Source organism: Lithobates pipiens, unplaced genomic scaffold (genome assembly GCF_037356315.1).
Source record: "Lithobates pipiens isolate NorthernLeopardFrog02 unplaced genomic scaffold, aLitPip1_a1.2 Scaffold_23, whole genome shotgun sequence".
Lineage (NCBI taxonomy): Eukaryota > Metazoa > Chordata > Amphibia > Anura > Ranidae > Lithobates > Lithobates pipiens.
In genome coordinates this window covers 317,075,157-317,088,604 of record NW_027507785.1, presented here as the reverse complement: position 1 = coordinate 317,088,604, position 13,448 = coordinate 317,075,157, and positions in this window count along the sequence as shown.

Genomic DNA, 13,448 nt, shown 5'->3' with positions numbered 1-13,448 from the left:
GCTATCGCTGGACCCCGGGACAGGTGAGTGTCCATTTATTAAAAGTCAGCAGCTGTAGTATTTATAGCTGCTGGCTTTTAATATATTTTTTTTTTTTCCCCAGTACAGTCCCGCTCTAATCATTAGTTTTAGGAAGAAAAGAATAGTACAATCCAGTAATGTAAATAAGTACTTTCATAAAAAGCAACCCAAATAAATTGGACCGTGGACAAAAGATAAAATAGTTTAATTTATTATAATTTTGTAACTACAGTGCACATTGCACTATAACAAAATAAAAAAAAGCATAATAAATAATATAAAAATGCCTAAGACCAAGAAGACTTTTTATTTTATTCATTTTCAACTTAAATCAGAACTAGTAATTCAGTTCTCTCTCCCTAAGGTGTCAGCGGGCTGATAGCTTAGGCAGAGACAATGACTGACATAGTTTGACCCAACAACAAACTATAAAGAGCAACTAACCATAACATAAAGATGCCCGTTATTCTGTTTATTTCTGTAAATATAGGTTTAACATATGCTAAAATAATTTTTTTTTATTTTTAACTTGAGAACTAGTAATTTTTCCATAAGGTGTCAGCTTCTGCATGTGCGATAAAAGTGTATGGATGTAGCTGCGAGTTGCATACATAGTCATACAGTAGACTGCACTGTGTCCCGGCCCCTGGGTATGAGTGGAGACTTCCCAGAACACAGACTAGTCTACAGCAGCGGTGCTCAGCCAATCACAGCAAGCAATGTAGATTAGTTTGTGTTCTGGAGGTCTTCGCCCATACCCGGAGCACAGTGCAGTATAGTGTATAGTACTGGAGTATGTAGCCAGCCACAGATACAGAACAGTTTTGCATTTGCACATGCAATGGGCTGACAGCTTACAGAGAGACATGGTTTGGCCCAACAGCAACAAACTATGTATGTACAGTAGTTCAAAAGCTGGAGTTCTCTCTTAAATTGCAAAAAACTGTAGAAGAACTACACTGAACAACCAACAAATGGCACAACTAGACAATTGGAACATACGAGGTAGTCAGTCATACTACGATGTATGTTCCAATTGTCCAATACCAATTCATTTACAACATGGTAAATGAATTGGTCTAGGCTACAGATTTATAAATCTATTTCAGTAAAAGTGGCAGATCTCGTTTTGAGAACAAAAGTTGTTTATCTTTCTCACAGGAGAGACGGTTTCTCTTCTCATCAAGCATATGAGATGCTAGACTGAATAGTCTCTCGATCTCTGAGCTGGTGCTTGGGGCAGATAAATATCTGCGTGCAATCTGTGCAAGCAAAGGAAAGCGTTGTTTGTTGATGCACCAGTACTCAAGGGGATTGTCACTTCTGGCGATAGGTTGTTCAGCTAAATAAATGCCCAGCTGTTGGGTAGCTGCACTTGTGGCACTGCTATGGACCGGGATGCATTCATGTAAAACTTCTTCAAACATATCAGATATGGAGGGGAGCGTGTTCCTCTTCACTTGTATGCAACAATTTCTTTTCTCTGTGCTACACCTCGAAACTCCTTCACCAGATGCTTCCACCACCTCCATTTGTGCCTGTATCATTTCCCGTACACGCTTCTTTTTCTCCACATTAAAATAATGCTCTTTAAATCGAGGATCTAGAACTGTTGCAATGCAGTACAGAGGGTTGGTCTCTGTGTCTTGAAAATAATAAAGCATTATTAAAATAATGCTCTTTAAATGGAGGATCTAGACCTGTTGGACTCGGTGTCTTGAAACCGGTTGGTAACGGCCTCCAGTAGAGTGGTTTTAGCTGTTTTTACGCCATGGTCTGTTTCTATCTCTTTTCCTAGCAGACGCTTCAGTGCAGCAATCAAGGGAATAACTTCAGAAATAGAAGCATTCGTTGAGCTTTGTTTCTTTTGTTAACTGTTCAAATGAAGATAGAAGAGACAATTTTCAACTAACATTCACTGATGTTGCCAGCAGCTCGTAATCTGCAACGTATGCAGCTAAAACACGCTTTTGTTCAAAAAAGACTTTGTAGCATATCGTAGGCGCTGTTCCAACGAGTGGCTACGTCCTGCTGCAGTCGTTTCAGTGGCATTCCAAACTGCATCTGCAAAGCTTGTAATCTGGAATAAGCAATCAGAGAATGCTTAAAGTGACCAACAATTTTTCTTCCTTTTGATACGATATCGGATATGGTGCGCTGACTCAGCAATCCTCCAATCACAGCCAATTGTAGCGTGTGTGCCATGCACTGTATGCTCATCCATTGCCTTTGCCATGTTCCGCGCATTATCTTGGACGATCAAATGCACTTTAGACTTCTCAATGTGCCAAGTATGGTTTTTAAAGTGTCAGCTATTGCTGCTGCAGTATGTGATCCAACAAACTCACGTGCGTTAAGTAGGATGTTTTGCAATTGAAATTTGTCATCTATCCACTGCGCTGTCAGGCTAAGCATGCTCGTTGGATTGACGTCTGTACTCCAAATGTCGGTAGTATAACTGATTGCTATGATGTCGTTAGTCATGAGCTCATGAAAGTGTTTGCTAACACTGCAAAACAATTCAGGTAGACGGGTATCTGCAAAGTAGCGTCTGCTTGATAGTAAGTAACGCGGCTCAATATGTTGCATGAGCCTATGGAATCCAATGTCCTCCACAACAGAGAATGGCTGGTCATCTAATGCAATAAATTCCATAATTTTATTTGTAATGGCACGAGCTTTGGGACGGTGACTTGCAATTTTTTTTTTTTAACCTTTTCAAAGACTGGCCACAGATGTTGTTAAGCCTTGTATAATAATAATAAAAAGCCTGAGGCACTTTTTGGAAGTGGCACCGTTTTCTTGTAATCTGAATGCTGAACTGGATGGCGTGTTTTCAGGTGGTGTATCAAACCTGTTGTTGAAAAATGCCTTGGCACCGTACCCCCTCTTGAAATTTCTGCTGAGCAAAGACTACAGATTGAAAATTTGGGGGCCTTTATCAGAAACTTTAAAATATTTCCACACTGCAGACATGGTCCACCTTTGCTGGTAGCGCAGAATAATAGCATAGAATGATTTTTTTTTTTTTTTATAGTGGAACTTTTGCCATGCAAGGTAGTTATGTCTGCAGTACATCTGACTTGTACCAAAAAGATAACTGAACTGATTAAATTTGATTTTTAAATGGAATAAAATGGATTGCTTGCAAATTACAAGCTATTTTATTTTTTTGAGCTATTCGGTAGTATACTATAATATAAACTTCATGCGCTTGTTGTCATTGAATTTGTCACTTTCTCAGCGTAGTATATAGTTATACTACACTGAGATGACAGCAAGCGCATTCATTTTTCTTTTAAACATAACAGTACGCAATAAATATGAAATATATTTATTAAATATATATTATATTTATTGCGTACTGTCATGTTTAAAAAATTCATGTGCTTGCTGTCACGTCAGTGTAGTATAACTATATATACTACGCTGACAAGGTGACAAATTCAATGACAACAAGCGCATACATTTTACGGCATACTACAGAATAGCTCAAAAAATAAATAGCTTGCAATTCCATTTCAAATCATATTTAATCAGTTCAATTGTATAAAATCTTTTTAGCATTGCTACAAGTCAGATGTCAAAAGTGCTGGCTTGTTGTTTAACAAAGGCCAAGTAATAATACATGTTGTTGGACTGCTATAGATTCAGCAGTACTATAATAAAATAAATAATACTAGTTGGATTATTTCTGTCAGTTTAAGGCAAAAGCGGCAATGCTCACCGGTGAATAGTAGTAATGGTAGCCACCCAGGAGGACAGTGCCCACTCTTGCACTTGAGTATGCTATGTGCAGCCCTCTATGAAGCCGTCTCTCAGGTCCCAGCAGCGTCTCATAAGCACGAGGAGCGTCCACAGGGAAGGTGCCAGCGTCTCAGCAGGGAATGTGCTTACAAGTGCGGCATCTTAACCGTGAAAAACGTGCTGGCCGCTCACGCGATGAGTGACGTCACAGGCTTATTCTTCCACTGCTACTGCAAATGCGCGATTTTGGGCGCCATTATCGGAAAGAATTCTCTTTCGGGAAATTGATAAAAAGGCCATTTTCGGCCGATATGTTTCGGCGGCCGAAATTTTGGTGCATCCCTAGTTATGGGCCACCTTCAGGTGTGGACACTGGTATACCCAATACAGGAAGTTGACAACCCCTATATAACCCCTCCTCCTTCCTCCTCACTTACAAGAATGAGGTTTTGCCTGTAACGCTTCTCTTTGAGGGCTGGACCCTAGGAACCAGGACTCTTTTTGGTCTTGCTTCATTACCTAAAGTTGTCCTGAGGGGTGCTATACAGGTCCAAAGGAGTGGGATCCCCTATTAAAAGGGACTCAGTCTTTCAAGGTTTAACTACGCTGCCCGCCATGATGGGTGAATTTTGGATCTGTCTGTTTAATCCACAGTATCCTGCAGCGAGGAAAAGGTAAGAGAAAAGCTTAGGAACTGCAAAGTCCACCTATGACGTTTTTTTTATATTACATTGTAATGCCTTAAAGTCTCCTCTAGAGGGAGTTACAATACCCTTTCAATCTGTGCTACAAATGGCATGTGCCCTAGCAGCTGAAGGGGGTTCTTTGGTCCTTTTCTCCCCAATTGGGGAAACTGAGACAGGTACTGTGTAGGTAATAATCCTGTAAGCAGTGGGCAGTGTGATATTTCCCATAAAAAACAGCACACTTATTTTAGACTGCTAAGAACCCCTCCTCATCTCCCACCCTCCCCCCATCGAGGGGTGCGGGGCCGCTTTATAAAAACATCTACTTGCTTTTTATTTTCAGCCGTTTTTTCTCATAGGCTGCTGTAGCCAAGTGGCTTCTTTCTCCTTCCTGGTCTGTCAGACCCGTAGTATGCGAGATATGCTTGAAGGAGGAGGAGGAGGGCAGCGGATCGAGAAAAAGGGGGTGTGGCTATAGTGGACAGCGGACTCAGCATCCTGTGGAGCACACAGCGCACAGGCAATCAGGTTTACACCTGAGAAGGGGGGGAGGGGAGATGATAAAAAGCTGACGATTATCCATTTATGTGTCTACAGAGCAGCTGACAGGAGCACTGAAGCATGTGAGAGGTGTACACAAGCATTTTCAGTACAGGAAAAAGACAGTATTGTTTAGCATCAGTTTAATCTGTGCTACCATTGTTTTTTTCTTTCTTACTATTGCATTATTCTAAAGGCCCATACACACGATCAGACTTTTTGACAACAAACATGCAAATTAGCTGTTTTGGAGCAACATCCGACCGTGTGTACGCTCCATCGGACAAACTTTTTTGGTTTTCATCTGACTTTTGTTGGCTGTGCGAACGGATAAACTTTCTGGCAACAAAAGTCCGATGGAGCAAAGTCTGATCGTGTGTACAGAAAACCATAGGACTTTTGTACAAAGTACAAACGGGCATGCTCAGACCCAATGCAAAAGATCAGACAACAATACAGAAGTTGACCAAAGGTGGCGGTAAAGAGCCGAAAAATCACGTGATTTGGTAAAAGTTGGCTGAAAAAGTCCTGCTGTGTGTATGCAATACAAGTTCAGGGCCGACGCCCTTTGTACAAAAATCCAAGGGAAAGTTTGTACAAAGTCCTATCGTGTGTATGAGGCTTTAGAGTGCCTCTGCTTTTGTGCTTTGCACTATGGCTTCCAGGGTTATTACTAAGGCACCAAAAATTACACCCCCAGTTGCTGGGAACTCCAGTCATGCCTCCACACTGTCATCCTCTCCTGAGATACATGACATGGCAAGCCAGGGTGAGTCTTTGGAACCGAGTGGTGGTGCAACTGCTTTTCACACTTTAGATCCTCTTTACGTGACTGAAGATGTATTTTCCTATGTCTTGCAAGGCTTAGAAGGAAGATTAGCACCTTTAATCGTATCCTCCATTCAGGGGGATAGGAAGCGTGCTAGATCCCTCTCTCTCACTTCAAACCCTTTACCAAGGGAACAGTGCGGACAGGATGAGGTATTACCCTCAGCAAACCGATCATTCCTCTGAGGAGCGAACAGTTGATGATTCAGCTTCACAATCTGAGGTACAGATCCTTACAGGGATGGTTTGCTCCACCCCTTACAGAGCCAGCGGAAAGTTTGGTTTCTTCCTTGGGTTCTTTGAAACCTTCACAACCTGTGCATGCGTTTCCTGCCCACGCATTACTAGAGAAGCTTATTTATTCCGAATGGGATCATCCGGATAAGCTTTTTCTCCCTCCAAGGTGATTCTCAATACTCTATCCCATGGATGAACAATTCACCAAAAGATGGAAAGCTCCAGCAGTTGATGCTGCGATTTCCAGTGTGAATAAAAGTTTGACTTGTCCAGTTGACAATGCGCAAATGCTTAAAGATCCAACCAGTAAAAAGTTGGAATTTTTTTTAAAATACTCTTTTTCTTTGGCAGGGACTGTTACTCAACCTGCAGTTGATGCAATAGGGCATTTGTCAGTCTTTAAAGGACCAGTTTACAGATGCTCTTAAAGAGATCCCTGCACAACAGGCCCGTGCATTGGTCGAACTACCAAGGGCGTTATGTTTTGCTATAGACGCTATGAAATATTCTATTCACCAGGTGTCCTGCCTTGCGCTTGTGCTAATACACATGCGTAGAACCCTTTGGTTAAAGAATTGGGCAGCCAAAGCGCCTTGTAAAAAGCTTCGGACTAGTTTCTCTTTTCATGAGGAGCGACTATTTGACGATGATTTGAATAAATACATCCAGACAATTTCTAGTGGAAAGAGTACTCTTTTGCCAGTCAAAGGGAAGTATAAACGTCCTTCATTTAACCACTTGAGATCCGCGCTATAGCCAAATGACGGCTACAGCGCGGATCTCCTTTTCCGGGACGACGTCAATAGACGTAGTCCCGTGTACGAGCGGCCTGCGCGCCCCCCTCTGTGATCGGCGAGTCCATGAGACTCGCCTGATCACCGATCCGTGCAAGGGGTCGATCCCGACCCCTTATCACGTGATCAGCTGTCAGCCAATGACAGCTGATCAGGTGACATAACGGAGCCGGTAATCGGCTAGTATTCCTCCTCAGCGCGAGGAGAAAAAAAAAAAGCCGATCACCGGCGGCCGTGATCGGGACATCAGTCCCGATCACGGCCAGCAATACAAGCGACCACCTGCCCCCTGCCAGTGCCCACCTGCCCCCTGCAGTGCCATCCTGAATAAAAGTAAGTGCCCCCCCGTCAGTGCCACCCAGCAGTGCCCATAGTGCCCACAGTGCCACCCACAGTGCCCACAATCTGCCTCAAAGGTGCTGCACCCCAGTGCCGCCCAGCAGTGCCACCTATCAGAGCCACCTATCAGTGCCACCTATCAGTGCCCATCAGTCCCATCTATCAGTGGTACCTATCAGTGCCCATCCGTGCCACTTATCCGTGCCACCCATCCGTGCCATCTTATCTTTGCCCATCAGTGCCGCCTTATCTGTGCCCATTGGTGCCGCCTTATCTGTGCCTATTAGTGCCGCCTTAACTATGCCTATCAGTGCCCACCAGTGCAGCCTATCAGTGCCCACCAATGCAGCCCATCAGTGCCCACCAATGCAGCCTATCAGTGCCGCCTAATCAGCGCACTTCAATGAAGGAGAAAAATGACCCGTTTGCAAAATTTTATAACAAACTATTAAAACACGATTTTTTTTTTTTGCATCTTTTTTTGTTTGTTTAGCAAAAAATAAAACTCCGAGCTGTAACTAAATACCACCAAAAGAAAGCTCTATTTGTGGGAAAAAAATGATAAAAATTTCATTTGGGTACAGTGTTGTATGCCCGCGCAATTGTCATTCAAAGTGCATCAGCGCTGAAAGCTGAAAATTGGTCTGGGACTGAGGGGGGTTTAAGTGCCCAGTAAGCAAGTGGTTAAACAGACTTTTTCTCCTGCGCCAGGGTCAGTTCCAGGCACAAAAGCTGACCTGGGGCTGAAAATCTGCAAAGCAGAACACCAAGGCCTCATCATGAAGAGTTGCCCCCCCCACCCCCCACCAAGCTGGGGGGAAGACTTCTGAAATACTCAGAAGTCTGGGAAAGGGAAATTCAGGACAGATGGGTTCTCTCCATGGTCTCTCTAGTATACAAACTAGAATTCTGGGAGTTTCCACCGATCAAACGTTCCCAAAGATCCAGGGAAAAGACTATCTCTGTTTCAAGCACTACACTGGTTATTGGCTCAGGGAGTGACCATACAGATTCCCACACAAGAGCAAGGCTTGGGGTTTTATTCCAACCTGTTTGAGGTACCAAAGCCAAATGGGGATGTCAGACTCATTCTAGATCTAAGGAATCTAAATCAGTTTCTGAAGATTTCCGCTCCTTTCGCATGGAGTCAATCAAGTCAGTAGAACTTCTGGCGTCCATCGACATCAGAGGTGCATATCTGCATGTCCCTATATTCCCTGCTCACCACAGGTTTCTGCGGTTCGAAGTAGACCAGCAGCACTTCCAGTTCGTAGCCTGCTGGGGGATTGGGCGTTTTCCCCGCTGCGCATCGACGTCACGCTTTCCGGCGTCACGTGGTTGATGTCATCACGTGGGCGCCTTGTATTTATCTGGTGCCTTGTTGGGAGAGAGCTAGCGATTGGCGCCGCTCGCTGGGGGGTTGACTCCCCCGGGGGACGACGATGTCCCCCCCCTACTTGTATCGCCAGCGTGACGTTGGCAGCATCGTGCGGCCGCGGTGAGGCGCAAATAACTTCTGGCACAAGACTATTGGACACTATTAGTATGGCTACTGTTGCCTTTGATAGCCCTAGGCACCTGGAGGGAATGAGCAGTATGTTCAACACACCCAGGTATTGTTTCACAGTACACTCACTTAGTGGTTATTTGTTTTCAACACTCAGGCCGCGTACACACGGGCGGACTGTTCGCCCAACTTTGTCCGCTGAACAGTGTTTGGGCGGACAGTCCGCTCGTGTGTGGGCTTTCAGCGGACAGTTTGACGAACAAGGTTTTTCGGAAATTCCGTAAAACTGTCCGCTGAAACCTTGTTTGAGCGAACAGTCCGCCCGTGTGTAGGCTTGTTCGTCAAACTAAGTTCCGCGCATGCTCAGAAAGGATTTACACGCCGAAAGTTATAATGCAGTGTATAGGACGTCGTATTTTTCGTCCCGTCGTACGTGCCGTTCACGTCATCGCGCACGGTTTCAGCAAACTGTTCGTTCGTCGTGTGTGGGCATGTCCGTCCATGCTAATTTTGAGCGGACTGTTTGCCGAAACTGTTGGACGGACAAAGTTGGGCGAACAGTCCGCGCGTGTGTACGCGGCCTCACTTGTTTTGTTTCTGTTTCTGTTGTCGATTTAGCTCACATTAAATTTTTATTTATCCTTACACAATGGCGTTTACCACTGTTGGAGCATTTCCATTGTTCTCAACATGATTTCACTATCTCACATTCCTTAAACTGTGCCACACCTTTTTCTAATCCAATTCACATTATATTTCAGTCACTTAGATATCTCAATTAATTAATTTACACTCACACATTCAATCATTCATCCTAGGGTGATGATCACTTTTGGTTCACATCAATGGTACATTGCCTCATCGCGACACCGCACGCTCTGTCTGCCTCAGCTCCCGTGTCAGTTGACACTCCTGGCTACTTCCGTTGCCCATGATTGCACCTCTCGCCATTCCCGGACCCGTAAGTATGGGTACTTGATTTGGATACACTGTCCCTTTTCCCCCATTTTTTCTTATCTATTATACAAACCTGACTAATTGTTGGCACACCATTTTTCGTCCCACAGATATTCATCATATATCAGCTCCTGATGAGTGGCAATGTAGCCACGAAACGCGTAGAGCTTTAAATACTACAAACCACATCCAAACATGCAGTTTTACTAGACTCTGGAATGTTTTTACTTAATTCTATTGATTTTTTACTATGTGCAAAATTGCTTACACATGAAGTCAATGCTTTTGATGTATGAACTGTGGGATTGATGTTTTTGATGTGTAATACTTCAATATATTTACTACTTATGATGGATCATGGATTATACAATGTGTATCTTTGTGCCCTATGCTATACATTTAATCTATAGCTAATAAATCTACACTATTTGATTTTTGTTGCTCTTCTGTTTGTTGCTTCCAAAATCGCATGCTTCGTCAAAGTCCCAACCCTTTCTTTTTACCAGTTCGTAGCCTTACCCTTCGGGCTAGCTACAGTACCCAGGGTTTTCAGTACTGACCCCACCTCTAGCCAGGCTAAGGGCACAGGGCATAACAGTCTTGGCGTACCTAGACGATCTATTGTTAATAGACCAGTCAGTTGCTTGCTTGGAGCAAAGTATACAGAAGTCTTCCTTAAAACTTGAAGTATTTGGGCCTGATCCTAGACACAGCCCAAAAAAGGTTGTTCTTTCCTCTGGCAAAGATCAGCTCCATACAAGAGCTGGTGTGGATGGTCAGATCAAAAAGAGATCCTTCTATTCGCCTTTGCATGAGGTTGTTAGGAAAGATGGTAGCTTCATTCGAAGCAGTTCCCTATACACAGTTCCATTCGAGACTGTTGCAAAACAGAATCCTCTCTTCTTGGAACAAAACGACCCAAGCTTTGGACTTGCCAATGCAGCTGTCCCCAAGGGTGTTCCAAAGCCTCAATTGGTGGGTACTAACCCAGAATCTTCTGAAAGAAAAATCATTCAGACCGATTATCTAGAAAGTAGCAACGACAGATGCCAGCCTCTCAGGCTGGGGAGCGGTACTAAAGAAAACAACTGTCCAGGGACAGTGGTTGAGATCTGAAAGAACCCTGCCCATCAACATCCTAGAGATTTGGGCAGCATATCTGGCTTTAAAAACCTGGACCCCCAGGTTAAAGAATTTGTCCTGTCAGGATCCAATCCGACATTGCCACGGCTGTGGCCTATATCAATCACCAAGGGGCACCAAGAGTCTCTCAGCTCAGAGAAAGGTGAACCATATTCTAACATAGGCAGAAAGGAATGTCCCATGCCTATTGGCAGTTTTCATCCCTGGAGTAGAGAACTGGCAGGCTGACTACTTAAGATGCCAGAAGTTATTCCCAGGGGAATGGCCTCTTCACCCCAACGTCTTTCAGCTTTTTGCCAAAGATGGGGGACTCTGGAAATAGATCTTCTAGCATCCAGAATCAACATGAAGTTAGTCAACTTTGTGTCCAGGACAAGTGATCCATTCGCATGCGGGACAGATGCATTGGTGACCCCGTGGGATCAGTTCTCACTGATCTATGCATTCCCCCCTATTCAGTTGCTGCCACAACTTCTTTGCAGGATCAAGCTGGAAAGAAAGCTGGTAATTCTGGTAGCACCGGCGTGGACCAGAAGGTCATGGTACGCATAAATCCTAAAGATGGCAGTGGAGGGTCCATGGCCCCTCCCACTAAGGCCAGACCTGCTTATTCCATTCTACCTTACGGTTTCTAAATTTAGTGGTGTGGCTATTGAAACCCACATTCTGAAGAAATGTGGGCTTTCCGGGTCAGTTATCTCTACCCTGATTAACCACTGGCCACTTAAACCCCCTTCCTAACCAGACCAATTTTTAGCTTTCGGTGCTCTCACACTTTGAATGACAATTACTCAGTGCAACACTGTACCCATATGAAATTTTTGTCCCTTTTTTCACACAAATAGAGATTTCTTTTGGTGGTATTTAATCACCACTGTTTTTTTTTTTCCTATTAATCAAATTAAGCTATTAATCAAAAAAGACAAGAAAATTTGGTAAAAAAAAAATATTCTTTGTTTCTTTTCAAATTTATTGCAGAGTATTGGGCACTTTACATCCAGCCCACAGCGCTACTGCCATCTCTCCCTCTCTCACTGTACCGATCGGTACAGAGAGAGGAGGGATGAACCGGCCTCATGACGTGACGCCGGTTTGTTTATAAGTGATCGCTCCGTCATTTGATGGAGCGATCACGTGGTAAACAACGGCCATCAGCGTCCGCTTACCGTGATCCAGAGGACCCGGTGGTCACGGATGTTCCCGGGTGCGCGTGGGAGCAAGATTCTGGGAGGACGTCCATGGATGCCCTCCCAGAATAAGCCAGCTTCCAGAACTATATATTATAGGGTTTGGAAGGCTTATGTTTCCTGTTGTGAATCCAAGGGTTTGTACCCTCGGAGATATATCATAGGCAGAGTTCTTGCCTTTCTACAATTAGGCGTAGAGATGAAATTGGCCCCGAATACTATTAAGGGCCAAGTCTCAGCCTTATCAATTTTATTTCAAAGACCGCTTGCTACGCATTCTTTAGTCGAGGGTTCTATGCAAGGGGTGATGCGGATTAATCCGCCAGTTAACCTCCCTGGCGGTATGATTAGTTCTGGTTTTAGGTGCTGAAAGCGGTACAATTATTTTGCATGGAAATTTGGAGTTTTATATTGTAGTCCTGTAATTCTTAGGAATAACTCTCTTAAATCTGTTCAAACCAGATTCTAGCAGACATCCCGGGTATGATAAAGTTTATAATATAATAAATAATAATAAAAATTATGCAATAATGTATCAAATCCTAAAACACTGAAAAAGGGACACTTTTTGGTTGCTATGGGCAATCTCCAAATTTCAGGCAGAAAAAAACAGTATTTATAATATAAAAGTGCATGCAGGACACTGCACAGACCACTAGGGACAAAGGGGGTGTGTAATTTTTTTATACAGTACTGTGTGTGTTTTGTGTCTTTTTACTTTTTTTAATTTGGCGCCAATCACCGCTCCCGTGTGTGCCGTAACCTCGCAGGGAACGGAGCTCGGCGGCATTCGGGCACTGTGTGAATCGAGCGGAGGACAGCTCGATCACACAGCGCGGAGGACATCGCTGGATCCAGGGGACAAGGTAAGTAACTCTCCCTGTGTCCTCCCTGTATCCAGCGATGCGATCCTGAGTCTGGCTCGGGGTTACCGCTCGTGGAAATAAAATCCCAACCCAAGCCAGACTCGGGATCACCGCTAGGGAGGTTAAAACACCCTTGAGCCCTTGGGACTTGAATTTAGTTTGGTCTGTTACAAAAACAGCCATTTGAACCGATACAGCATATTCCTTTAGTCCTTTTGACAAGGAAGCCGGGATTTTTGGTTGCTATATCCTCAGCAAGGAGGATTTCGGAATTGGCTGCTCTTTCTTCTAAAGAGCCATATTTGATTATTCATGAGAACAGAGTGGTGTTACACCCTCGTCCATGGTTTTTACCAAAAGTAGTTTCAGGTTTTCACGTGAATCAAGATATTATCCTGCCATTGTTTTTTCCAAAACCATGTTCCAGGGAAAAAAAGTCACTACATTGTCTTGATGTGGTGAAAGCAGTGAAAATCTATTTAAACTCAAAACGAAATCAATCAGCGCTGAACAAATAAACTAGAATACATACAATATTCAAAGCCTGCGTGTTGAAAATTTTCCGTCCCCAACTATAGTTGCACACTGCTCAGCGC